The sequence below is a fragment of the Leguminivora glycinivorella genome, chromosome 27 (genome assembly GCF_023078275.1).
Source record: "Leguminivora glycinivorella isolate SPB_JAAS2020 chromosome 27, LegGlyc_1.1, whole genome shotgun sequence".
In the NCBI taxonomy this organism is placed as follows: domain Eukaryota; kingdom Metazoa; phylum Arthropoda; class Insecta; order Lepidoptera; family Tortricidae; genus Leguminivora; species Leguminivora glycinivorella.
The window spans coordinates 1,541,305-1,555,372 of NC_062997.1; the positions used below are offsets into that span (position 1 = coordinate 1,541,305).

General features: G+C 40.1%; 1 protein-coding gene across 6 annotated transcripts in view; it reads left to right on the top strand.

The window, feature by feature from the left end:
• The window catches only part of LOC125240351 (scavenger receptor class B member 1), a 180,467-nt gene that overhangs the window by 130,719 nt on the left and 35,680 nt on the right, over nt 1-14,068 (top strand). The window lies entirely within an intron of this gene.

Consider the following 14,068-nt stretch of genomic DNA (forward strand, 5'->3'; position numbering starts at 1 on the left):
TGACCGACAAATTGTGTTTTTTACTCCTAAATTTGAAATAAGATAAGTCAGCGTCCATCTTACGATGACGTCCGATTTCAACCGAACACCAAAGGCCCTTTTGATAGTTTGATATCTTACGGATGGTTTGATGACGAGTAAATAATATATCAAGAATAGTTTGGGAGTCACCGCAAAAATCTTGGTGTCTCCACTTCATCCTTGGGTCTTTAGTATCAATCCTGCCAAAGGAATTTTAGCTAAACTCATCTACTAATCTAATCTTATACCTTTAAACAAGCGAAGTATTTATTTACATTCTAGTTTTTGCCCGAGGCATTCGCTCGCTTTAAATTCTAAAATTGCAGATTGCTCCAAACAAACTTATGAAACTTACACCCCCCATTTTAGGGAAGCGGGGGGTCAGAAAGAGACAAAAAGTAGCCTATGTTACTTTCCATCCCTTCAACTATCTCCACTTAAAAAAATCACTTCAATTCATCTCTCCGTTTTGTCGTGAAAGACGGACAAACAAACAGACACACGCACACTTTCCGATTTATAATATTAGTATGGACACCGACGATCTCAACGACAACAGCTCTAACGACTTCACTGAAATTTGTTATGTGGAGTTTTCGGGGGTGAAAATCGATCTAGCTCGTCTTAGGTCACGGTTATCGCGAATTTTCGAGTTTTTTTTCGAATTATTCAACGAAAAATACATAGTCGAATAGAACTCCGAGTGAGCTCGCTCACCCAGGTACTACGTATTTAATTGCTCTAAAACAATTTAAACAATACAACCGGTCAGTTTTCCATTTGACATCCGTGAGATCGACGGTCGACACACATCAACGCTACGCTCTCTGACTTGTAATGTGTCCGGTCGGGCGAGAAATTGATTGCCGCGACCACACTGCCCAAGTGACGGATTAGCGACCGGTAGGCCGTGACCCGTGGCATATCGCGTTTTTGCAGTTACTGAAGTGCAAACCACCGCACCGACGCTATACCTCTAGACTACAGATACAACACATACGGCGGCCGGTTTGGCTCAGTCGGTAGTTACCACAGATGTCATATATACCATAGATCAAGCAAACGTATCTACTTAGCGTGTCAAATGAACTCAGTGAAATCCACTGAGTTGTCCGTCTTTACTCGCAGCTTGCAGCTTTCGGGCGTCAATTTTTGTAAGTTGAAGTCAACCAAAACATAAAAAATGCCTCGTTACGTGATATTCAATTGCAACAACACAAAAATTATGAACAATCAAGAGCCTGAGACATATTTAAAATTACAGGCAAGAATCAACTTCCGTACAAAATTTGACACGCTCGGCCCCTATACAAATATATGAATTTGTTTCTTCTATCTAAATTAAGTTCTGTGGTAGTTACCCTGCCTGCTAAGCCGCGGTCCCGAGTTCGAATCCCGGTAAGGGCATTTATTTGTGTGATGAGCACAGATATTTGATCCTGACTCATGGCTATTTTCTATGTATATAAGTATGTATTTATCTATTTAAGTATGTATATCGTCGCTTAGCACCCATAGTACAAGCTTTGCTTAGTTTGGGGCTAAGTTGATCTGTGTAAGATGTCCCCAATATTTATTTATTATACATACATACATACATATCATCACGCCTGTATCCCATAAAAAGGTAAGACAGAGCACATAAACTACTCCAGTTTCAGTGCCACTCTTGGCAAAAAGGGATTGAAAGAAATCGAAATTGTGACATTGCAGTGACAGGTTGCCAGCCTCTCGCCTACGCCACAATTTCACTACTGGAGGGCGATTTTTGAATCTCACATACGGGATTTTGTTATTAAAATACCGGTTGAAAACGGTGACTTGCCTATTATTTTCAGTGACAATTTTCTGAATTCGAACGCGTGAAACTCTAAAATCGGCCCGCAGATGTAGTGCGAACAGCTTTTCCTTTGTATTTTTATGGAAACGTACGAACGTGTCATGCTATTTCAGTCAGTCTCAGTACAAGACGTAGGTACTGTCTCTGTCTGAACTAGCATCTCGTCTCCGGAAAAATATAAAGGAAAAGCTTTTCGAACTACATCTGTATATCACACTAGTATGCTAGGCCCGCGGACTGTATTGTTATAGTAAAACTCTTTGTTTTAACTTGAACACAAAAGAGTGCTTAAAAAATGTCTGGAACTTTAGCAGGGCCCGTAAACAAGTTTCCAATTGCTCACTCTCCGAACGACATGCCTAACACTTTGTAAACAAATAATAGTTATTTGTTACACAAGGGGGCAAAGTTGTATTTTAACGCCGAGTGTGGAATTGAAAAACGAGCAAGTGAAAGGATTCTATAGTTAAACCACGAGCGAAGCGAGTCGTTCGAGAATAGAATCCTGAACTTGCAGTTTATTAACATACGAGTAACATACATTTGCACCCGTGTGTAACACAAAACTTTTCCCCTCACTATAGCGAGGAAACTACAACACAAAAAAATCCGTTTATCACTGCTTCCAGTAGTTCCACAGGTGGTAAATCATCTTTATTACTAAATTCTCCTACTTTTATCAATTTTGGGTCTGACACTGAGCGGCTTGTTTTTAATCTGCTTATTTATGCCTAGACAAAAAGATTTGAAATTGAGCGGTCAATTGATCATACAGTGGGTTCCAATTTCTATCGTTTATCTAAAATATAGTTACGCCGATTTCCACAGATTTTCGCGTGACGAATACATCCGCTTGATATTCAAAATTCATCCCGAACACACATCAAATAGTATATTATTATGCATGTCTAATATTCAATTGTACACGAAGCTCAAACGTCTTTTAACCATTTCAAAACGCACAACACACATGTACGATTTCGCAAAATCATAGACCGAGGCCGTAGCCATAAATGCCACATTTCTTATGGAAAAGCTATGAGTCGTAACGAACCGCTGCAGTGGAACGGTTAAAAACCAGCGAATTTAACCCTCATCGCTGTGAAGTTACAGTGTGTTTTGCAAGACGGTTTGTGAACTAATACCGTAGAGTACAGTTGAGGGAATTCATGCGAGTCCTATGGAAACGTAGACAGATTAGTATCAAAGAGGATCGAGTATATTGATTTAAACTAACACGATCTTCACTCATATTATTAAATTAAAACGGGACTTAATCGCGTAAAACTTACGTTTTATATTTAACCCGACGTTTCGGACATGACATTACGTCCGTGGTCACGGGTAGACTGGCTGGAAGTTGTATCAACATCTTCTAGCTGTACGAGTTTTTCGAACTACCCGCACTTGATTGTCATTAGTCACTTTTACGCTAGGGTTGCCACTCTGCCTACATACAACACTCACGACATCCGATGGTATGAGACGGGAAGTTTTCTCACGTTTACACTTGCCAATCACTGGATTCCACGAAAGATGAAATCCCTTGCCCTTCATTTTGATTGAAATTACGATGTTTCCTGATTTCAATCGCTTCACGTACTTTCCTGCTATAGTAAAGACGTTCAGTTGAAAGGACTTTGGGATTATGCAGTTCAATCCAGTGGTTCGGTCCTGACTCTAGCAAATGCTCGGCAACCGCAGACTTATTTATTTGTCGTTTTTTGACCGCCGCGATATGTTCTTTGACCCTTTCCGCTATGGTGCGTTTGGTTTCTCCAATATAAGAACTACCACAGCTACAGTCAATCTTATAAACGCCTGGCGTCTGATATGGAATAACATCCTTTGCTGACCTTAGTTGCCCCGCCACCTTCGACAACGGCATGTACACAGTCTGTATCGAATACTTCTTTAGTATGGTACCAACCTTGTCTGTCACTCCCTTGACATAGGGCATAAATGCCGGTCGTCTTGCAACATTCGGATGCTTCTTCGCAGGCTTTCGTCTTGGTAGCGGTATGTCGATGATGTTTTTTGTATCATGAAGGGTGGCAAGCAAGAAGTTGAGCAATTACTCCAGTATCTCAATTCCATTCATCAGAAGGTGAAATTTACGTATGAATTGGAATCAGATCGAAGTTTGCCTTTTCTGGACATAAAAGTGATAGGTCGGATGGATGGATCCTTGGCGCACACTGTCTACAGGAAGCCTACTCACACAGATAGATACCTCAATGCTCAGTCTCACCACCACCCTCGTCACCTACTGTCCGTCGTTAATTCCCTAAAGAACAGAGCACATGACCTTTGTGACCCTGAATTTTTAGAGAGTGAGATGTCGCACATTCAGGAGGTTCTTAGAAAGAATGGGTACAGGGTGGATTGTCGGCAACCAAGACGAAAGCCTGCGAAGAAGCATCCGAATGTTGCAAGACGACCGGCATTTATGCCCTATGTCAAGGGAGTGACAGACAAGGTTGGTACCATACTAAAGAAGTATTCGATACAGACTGTGTACATGCCGTTGTCGAAGGTGGCGGGGCAACTAAGGTCAGCAAAGGATGTTATTCCATATCAGACGCCAGGCGTTTATAAGATTGACTGTAGCTGTGGTAGTTCTTATATTGGAGAAACCAAACGCACCATAGCGGAAAGGGTCAAAGAACATATCGCGGCGGTCAAAAAACGACAAATAAATAAGTCTGCGGTTGCCGAGCATTTGCTAGAGTCAGGACCGAACCACTGGATTGAACTGCATAATCCCAAAGTCCTTTCAACTGAACGTCTTTACTATAGCAGGAAAGTACGTGAAGCGATTGAAATCAGGAAACATCGTAATTTCAATCAAAATGAAGGGCAAGGGATTTCATCTTCGTGGAATCCAGTGATTGGCAAGTGTAAACGTGAGAAAACTTCCCGTCTCATACCATCGGATGTCGTGAGTGTTGTATGTAGGCAGAGTGGCAACCCTAGCGTAAAAGTGACTAATGACAATCAATTATACACGTTAAACTTCCGTGAGACATATTCAAATAATTAATTGAGATACGGTTGTACTCACGTTATTATCACGCAAACGGCGAGTTTGCGGAGTCTAGCCGTCGCGTGAACTCCTATACGCCTGAAGAGGGGCCTCCGAATTGGCCCGAAACATGTCGCAGCAATAGCGATATAATAACGTGAGTACAACCGTATCTCAATTAATTAATGACAATCAAGTGCGGGTAGTTCGAAAAACTCGTACAGCTAGAAGATGTTGATACAACTTCCAGCCAGTCTACCCGTAGGATCGAGTATTATAGAGAGTTACTGTCAAAGTAAAATGTGTAATCACAGTGCACAGACTGCCATCTCTCGACACAGGCTTAAAACTTTTGAACCTCAGTTTTGACATTTTGGCCCATATTGTTAGCTTGATATGTGTCAAAATGTCAAATATTAATATTAGCGCCATCTAGCTGAGCGTTCCTCAAAGGTGTAACGCCATCTAGGCCACCGTACCTTTTTCTCTATGGCTTTGAGGTACGGAGTTACATATGTCTTTGATTAGTATAGATGTGTCGGGGACGTATGCAATGCGACGAAATTAAAAAACTCTTGTGATACCATCATACCACGCAGCATACAAGTGTAACCTACCTACGTAATTTGGTCCGGTTATTTGTTGTCCAACAAGCTCTGATCATGCTTACTTTTTAACCCCCGACGCAAAAACGACGGGGTGTTATAAGTTTGACGTGTCTGTCTGTCTGTGTGTCTGTCTGTCTGTGGCATCGTAACTCCCGAACAGATAAATCGATTTAAATTTAGTTTTTTCGTTTGAAAGCTGAATTAGTCGGGAGTGTTTTTAGCCATGTTTCATGAAAATCGGTCCACTATGTCACGGTCGGAGGTTATTTTCAAAATTTTAATTTTGTGGTTAGGTTATGGTAGGAAACGTTCTTTGTTCTGCACATCTTGCTACGTAGTAAATATTGGGATTGACGACTCACGCCAAAATGATCTACCTTTACAAGCGCTTCTCCAGATAAGATAATTATCTTTTATATAATTATCTTTATATGATAAAGTACTTTTGTCACACTGAAACAGATATCATCCACGAAAGAAAAAATGACCGAGCGCACTAGTGGCCGAGTCGGGGATCGAACCCGGGTTCAGCTTACGCGGCTAACGTCTAAACCACTTGACCACCCGCCCACCTGTGTACCTACTATTAAACTTCACTTTTATATGAAGTTTATTTCTTATACTAATATTATTAACTTATATGCCTCTATAATATTCTACTCTATGTATAGAAATAACCGATTCATTATGTGTTCGCAGTCTTCTAGGTTTCCAAGTGTTGCATACGTTATGGTTATATTTATGAGGTATATATTTACATATCGTTAATTTATTACTTCACGTTTCTGTACGTTTATCTGGTACTTTAGTAATTATTCAATGCATTAAAATGTACAGTCAAATTCAGAAATGATAATTATTTTTTTACTTACACTTTATTCTTTTGACTACCTAAAAACATCTTATCAGATCTGATTGACACAAGTTAAAATTATCTTCTACTGAAAATATTTCAACTTGTGCTATTTCTACCCTAGAGTGGTCAGAGGGCGCTGCGAGTCCTTGTATAGTAGATTAAAAGGTACTCATATGTAAGATAATTTCGATCTCAGCAACTGTGACCTGGGTGGCTGAGAGGATACAGGCATCTCCCGCGACAGAGTACGCTGGTTCGATTCCAGCCTCAGGCACTGGAGGACTTGCTCACTTTTTCCTTCACATGTGTAATTTATTTCGGTTTTAATCTTATCAGATGGTCAAATCTACTTTTTTTTCTGGGTATTAAAATACTTAGCTAATATCGCTATACGAGTACCTATTATCGTTTCTACGCTTATTTTATAACAGTACGAGTAGGGTGAATCCACTTAAAAGTAACGTGAGTCACGACTTCATTGTGTTTATTTGAACTACTGCTGCAAATGAGAGGATCTATGCATATATCGGAAACAGTTATTTAGAGATAGATTATCATTTGAACTTGCATCGTGAATAAATAGAACATGTCATAAAATCGTGACTCACGTTACTCTTGCCGCGGATTGACCCAGTACCTCATGTTTACCTCAATATTAGAGATGGGCCGAATATTCGGTATTCGGCATATTCGGCAAATAATTCTCTTGCATTGCCGAATATTTACCGAATAAATAAAGTAATAACTAATGAAGATCTTACGTATTCCATTGGATAATAAGTTCCTATTTTATCATAAGTAGTAGCTTTTCAAGGAACTGCTAAAAAGAGAAAAACCTATGCGTCAACATATACTTAAATACAATTGTTTTGTAAAAAAGTAAAAAACCCGTAGTTTAAGAGTTGAGAAGAGTTCAGAGTTTTTTTAACAAAGTTATCCACTAAATCATAAAAACATAGTTGTAGCAAACCTCCGACACTGGCGATCAAATATATGAAAGAGGCGCGTTCCTAGCACACATTCTAAGCTCGTGTAGGTGAACGCGTACTATGCTTGTATGAGTGAGATATGACAGGTCGACTGTTCGCGTTTTTGACAGACGGTAACTGTGAGGTAACCGAGAGGGGGTGGGCGGCACTTTCAGCGGGGAGCGGGAGTGGCCATACTGTATGATAATACTCTTTATTATACTGTGGTTGTAGTAATATGCGCCCACCACGCGTGCTTTAACGCTTCTCCAGGCGATGCTCACTCAGCACGTTGACGTTGACATGTTTGCCGATCGTTTAGCATACTTGTGCAAAACTGCTAGACAATTTATGAATTTTTATTAATAATACAAATAAAAACATGCTTATATAAATTTCAAAACAAGATCCAAATGTAATTAGACAAATAATTAATAAAAAAAAATGGAAAAATTTAAAACAATACATACATACATACATACATACAGTCACGCCTGTATCCCATAAAGGGGTAGGCAGAGCACATGAAACTACTAAAGCTTCAGTGCCACTCTTGGCAAATAAGGGGTTGAAAGAAAACGAAACTGTGGCATTGCAGTGACAGGTTGCCAGCCTCTCGCCTAGGGAATGCAAACCGGTAAACCGGTTTACCGGTTTCCCGGTAATTTTGCCCAATTTGGGTTCGGTAAATTACCGGTAATTATACCCCAAAACCGGTTTTTTACCGAAATTTAAATTTACATAAAAATTACTACAAAAAGCACTTCTGTCGCCATTTCTTCTTAAATAAACACTTATAGATACTTCTGCAGGCCTAGCACATGATGGCCGCTGGAGTATGTCGCCGCGAGATAGATGACACGTCTTTGTCTAATTGTATTAATGACATAAGGACAGGTAGTCTATCTCGCGGCGACATACTCTCGCGGCCATCATGTGCTAGGCCTGCTGGTAGACACTTTATTTAGCAGGAATTCGTTTTCTCCACGAAAACGTTTATTTTTTTATGTCATTTCTATGCTATGTTGTGGTATTGAAAGCATGTCTGTTATAATTATCTTAGCCACGTGCGAGAGGGATGAATGGTTGTCGTTTCATAAACGTTCTTATGTCCGGCGACATGTTTCGTGTCATATGGAGACATTGGAGACCCATCATCAGGCATGAGTGCTCGCGGCGGCTAGAGTCCGTATATTCCTGCCTGCACTGTGCGTGCCTGCATTGTCGGTTCCAAGATAAAAAATTCTGATTTCTATAAAACCAACAAGTGTGGAATGTACAGTTGGTTTCAGACCCCGAATGATTATCCTCCATTAATTCACTAATTGTTACATAAATATTTGATTAGCTTTTAAGATAAGACCCCCTCCTCCTCTCATTGGTATCTTCATTGCTGAGGTTGATTGCTGGTTGAGGCTGGCTTCATTGGTGAAGTCCCAATAGAATCAATTTTATTCTGACTTTCTGTTCCGGTTCTGAAGTAGGGTGTAGAGGGTGGAAGAGATCTCATCTGTCCATCTTGTTGGACTGCGACCTCTGGATCGTTAGCGATCAACCTTGCCAGTTACTCAAGGTTGAGGCTTTTTCCCTCCAAAAACTCCAAAATTCTACGTAAACAGATGGTTGATAACCTGGTGTTGATTTTAAATTCGCGTAAGATAGACACATTTGTACGGAAGGCAATCCAGGGTATTTGCAAAATCTTCATCTAGCACCACATCTCGAAAGCGTCAATGCGGTTGCAGCCTTTTTCAGACTCCAAGTCTTAGCTCCAGTTTTGGCTTTTCTACAGACATGCGGTTCTTAGGAACAAAGAATTATGTAAATAATCCTTGTAGCTCTCTTTTGGCCATTACTACGCTTATTCTGATTTCGTTTTCAGAGGAACCGGGATTATATGAAGGGAAGTATATGAAGTCATCTACTGTTACTGGCCTAAGAGCACCTGTGTGTTGTATCTACCTACCACAATCCACCACCATGAGCTTGGTTTTTACTGTGGTTAATCTTGAGATCCGTTTCCAGACTAATGCGTTCCATTTTACCAGTGATATCAACCATTTCCGCTTCATTGGAGGTTAGAAAATTGGTGTTATTTGACTATCTAAGATTCGTTATTTTGGTGTCCACCAATGATGATTCCTCCCTCCCAGCTTCCGCAGGTTCTCCTGATGATATTTTCACCGTAGGCAGCTGACGGGCAACCTTATCGACACCTTTTACAAAAGTAAAGTGGCTCTGCCGATTCAGTTTCCTTTTTCAACGGAGTTTCAATGAAAGCTACCAATTATGCTTGATGTCAAAACGATGCAGTCAAAGTCAAAGGCTTTGCTATCTTGTCGATGAAGCAGAGGATCATCGAAGTACTGAATTCGTAAGCCATCTCTCTCAATGGACGTACATTTAGGATCTGTTCCCGCCTTTGCCCTTGACGAAACTTGCCTGTTTTTGCGGGATCTGCCAGTCCAGGATGTGACATAACCTGCTGTGTAATAGCACTTTTCGGGCTTGGGATATAAGGGTCCTGTAGTTGTCCTTTACACAATTACAAATACGTGATATTTCAATAACCTATGATAATTTCTAGTGTCTTAGTTGATTTTATCAAAGATGATTGCTAACTGTAAGGTTTAGCATCTAAAATGTATTTTTTTTGTAACGAAGACCTAAAACCTGCTCTTTTCAAGATTTCATTATTAATATTTGTCTTTTGAAAGTGGTAGTTTAATGAACACTACTAAAAAAACTACTTAAATATCCATTTTGCCGGAAAATATTGATTTTTCATGAAATAAAATAAAAACCGGGAAATTACCGGTTTACCGGTTTTGGTGACGCTATGTCGGTAAATTACCGGTTTTGAAAAACGACCGGTAATTGCATTCCCTACTCGCCTACGCCACAATTTAACCCATATCCCATAGTCGCCTTCTACGACACCCACGGGAAGAAAGGGCGTGGTGAAATTCTTAACCCGTCACCACACAGGCACAAACAATGTCAAAATAAATTACATGTCAGTCATCATTTCTTAATTATTTGTCTAATTACATTTGGATCTTGTTTTTACATTTATATAAGCATGTTTTTATTTGTATTATAGAGGTATTGCATGTATTGTTAATGTGTAGGTGTATTGGTTGAAACTGTAAGCTTACACTATGTTCAATAAATAAATCTAAATCTAAATCTAACATATGTAACCATTATCAATAATTTAATAGTTTTAATGAACATCCTCTTAAAAAAATATGGCGTAACCGAATATTCAGCCGAATGTTCGGTTCGGTAAGAGCTAAACCGAATGTTCGGCCGAATATTCGTATTCGGCAAAGTCCGTATTCGGCCCATCTCTACTCAATATCATTTTTAACCCCCGACGCAAAAACGAAGGGGTGTTATAAGTTTGACGTGTCTGTCTGTCTGTCCGTCTGTCTGTCTGTCTGTCTGTGTGTCTGTCTGTCTGTCTGTGTGTCTGTCTGTCTGTGTGTGTGTCTGTCTGTGGCATCGTAGCTCCCGAACGGATGAACCGATTTAGATTTAGTTTTTTTTGTCTGAAAGCTGAGTTAGTCGGGAGTGTTCTTAGCTATGTTATATGAAAATCGGTCTACTATGTCGCGGTCGGGGGTTTTTTCAAAATTTTAATTTTGTGGTTAGGTTAGTCAATACCGACGATTCTCTCAACGTATTGATCATATCTGTCTTATTTATTTACTATACTCTGGCATTACCTAATGACAAATGCACCCACTCATGAGCGTCACTAGCGGTTTCATTTGCATAATGTACCGTTGAGTAGGTATAGTAAGTTGAGACGTGGGAGGAAATTGTAAAAATAGTGTCAAAATAAAGAGGTCGATACTCCGTGTCGGTCTGAGGTTAATGGTATTTTCCCCTCACTAGCTCGGAAACACGTGTTTTGTCCTTTAATACCAGCGGGTAAAAACGCATTTTATCCACTAGTGGGTAAAGTAATTTGACCTTGAAGAAAGTCTAATTAACTGCTTTAAAATTGATAAAAGTAGGTGAATCTAGTAATAAAGATGATTTACCACCTGTGGAACTACTGGAAGCAGTGATAAACGCATTTTTTGCGTTTTAGTTTCCTCGCTATAGTGAGGGGAAAAGTCTTGTGTTACACTCGGGTGCAAATGTATTTTACTTCTCGTGTGTTAAAAAACTCGCAAGTTCAGGATTCTATTCTCGAACCACTCGCTTCGCTCGTGGTTCAACTATAGAATCCTTTCACTTGCTCGTTTTTCAATTCCAAACTCGGCGTTAAAATACAACTTTGCCCCCTTGTATAACAAATAACTATTATTTATAAAGGACTAGCTTTTCCCGCGGCTTCGCTCGCGTTAAATTCGTAAAATTCCGGGATGCTCCACACACACTTCCACCCCCATTTTAGGGAAGTGGGGAGCTCGAAAGAGACAAAAAGTAGCCTATGTCACTCTCTATCCTGTCTACTATCGCCACTTTAAAATCACCTCAATTCGTCGCTCCGTTTTGCCATGAAAGACGGACAGACACACACAGATTTTCCGCTTTATAATATTAAATAATATTGACGAATAATAAAATTGACGACCGGTCTGGCGCAATCGGTAGTGACCCTGCCTGCTGCGCCGCGGTCCCGGGTTCGAATCCCGGTAAGGGCATTTATTTGTGTAATGAGCTCAGATATTTGTTCCTGAGTCATGGATGTTTTCTATGTATATAAGTATTTATATATTAAATATATCGTTGTCTGAGTACCCACAACACAAGCCTTCTTGAGCTTACCGTGGGCCTCAGTCAATCTGTGTAAGAATGTCCTACAATATTTATTTATTTTATTATATATATATTTTATAATAAATATATTTATGTCACTCTCTATCCTGTCTACTATCGCCATTTAAAAATCACCTCAATTCGTCGCTCCGTTTTGCCGTGAAAGACGGACCGACACACACAGATTTTCCGCTTTATAATATTAAATAATAGTATGTTTTTAACCCCCGTTGCAGAAACGACGGGGTGTTATAAGTTTGACATGTCTGTCTGTCTGTCTGTTTGTCTGAAGTCTTCTGTAACCGTCCTTTAAAACTTAATTACTGAATGAATGATTATTTTTATTTGCATACAACAAGCGTATATACATCTAGGTGTTCAAAAAACATATCCACAGCACGATTCTTGTTTTGCCCCGACAGGCGTACTGCTTTGAAACTAGCGATTCGTTGCAAGGGTTTCAAGGCACGAAGGTTAAACAAATTTTGCCACCGAGTGAAACACAAACTTTTTCACCACACCAACACTGTCCAACACGAACAAAATACCGACTATAAAACATCAAAATAAATCAAATCCATCAATTTATTCAATACTTATGATTCAAAATCATCATTTACCTATAGGTAAAATCTAGCACCCAGATTAAGACATCGAGTTAAAATTTGTATGAAATTACTTTGCCCCCTTGTTGATAAAATGCAATTTTGCTATCAGCGACATCTTCAGGGAAATTTGTAAAACAAACTAAACAACGCGTAGAGCGAAGTTACGAGTATATATAGTTCACCTTTATCGTTACCATTACTTAAACTTACACGCTTAACTAAGCAGAAATTCACCCAGTGCTAGTTTTACCTCTCTACTTAACAGTTGCCAAGGCTACCAACTTAGCCAAAGAACTATATGCCTCTTAATTAGCAAATGCCTTGAACTGCATTTTGCAACGAAAGAAATACGACGAGCAAAACTATAACTTACTTAGTCCGTCATTAGTTGCAAAATAAAATGGAATCGCTGAGTTTTATAGTAATATTTGTAAATTTAAATCAAGTTTAAACCGTCTAAAGTTGCAGTGAGGTACATTTTAGTTTGTACGCTAGAGAATATGGTTGTTGAATGTAGGTGAACAGCCTAGTACGTATTCTTGAAGTGAGTAAATGCTCGGACGAGGCGAAATCTTTAAGATTTGTTGGTTATGTCACAGTTAAATGGAGTATCTGTAACAGGTATTTTTTTTTATACTACGGAGGCGACAAACAAGCGTACGACCCGCCTGATGGAAAGCGGTCACCGTAAGCTATGGACGCCTGCAACTCAAAGAGTGTCACATGCGCGTTGCCACCCCATTAGAAACTTGTACATTCCCTTTTGCTGTGTTTAATGTAAAAAGGAGTGCACAAGTTCCAAGGAGGGTTCGGGTTGCCGACGACTCAAAGGACAAATAGACGGAATAAGTCAGTTCCGTAAGTCCTCCCGTCATCAGCACACCGCACCCTCGTTGAGCTCTGGCAGCCTTATTCACCGGCAGGAACACTACTGCTACTATGAGTAGGGTCTAGTGCTATTTGGCTGCGGTCTTCTGTAAGGCGGAGGTACTACCCCAGTTGGGCTCTGCTCTAAATTCGAGCGAGATGATATCCGTTGTGCTGTGCCCTACCACACAAAGCGGATTATCATTCGCTATGGCCTACCCCCCTAAAATATATTAGAAAGATGGTGGCTTCAGGTTTTTATTGCTAACATCGTAACTACGAGCATAGTAAGGTAGCATAATATAGCTTATCTAGTCGTTGTGTCCGTTTGTCAAGTGCGGCCCGTAGGAAAACAAGTCCTTCATCAACATATGCACACTATAATAAAGAGTACTATCGTACAGTATGGCCACTTCCGCTCCCCGCTGAAAGCGCCGCCCACCCCCTCTCGGTTACCTCACAGTTTCCGCCTGTCAAAAACGCGAACAGTCAGCCTGTC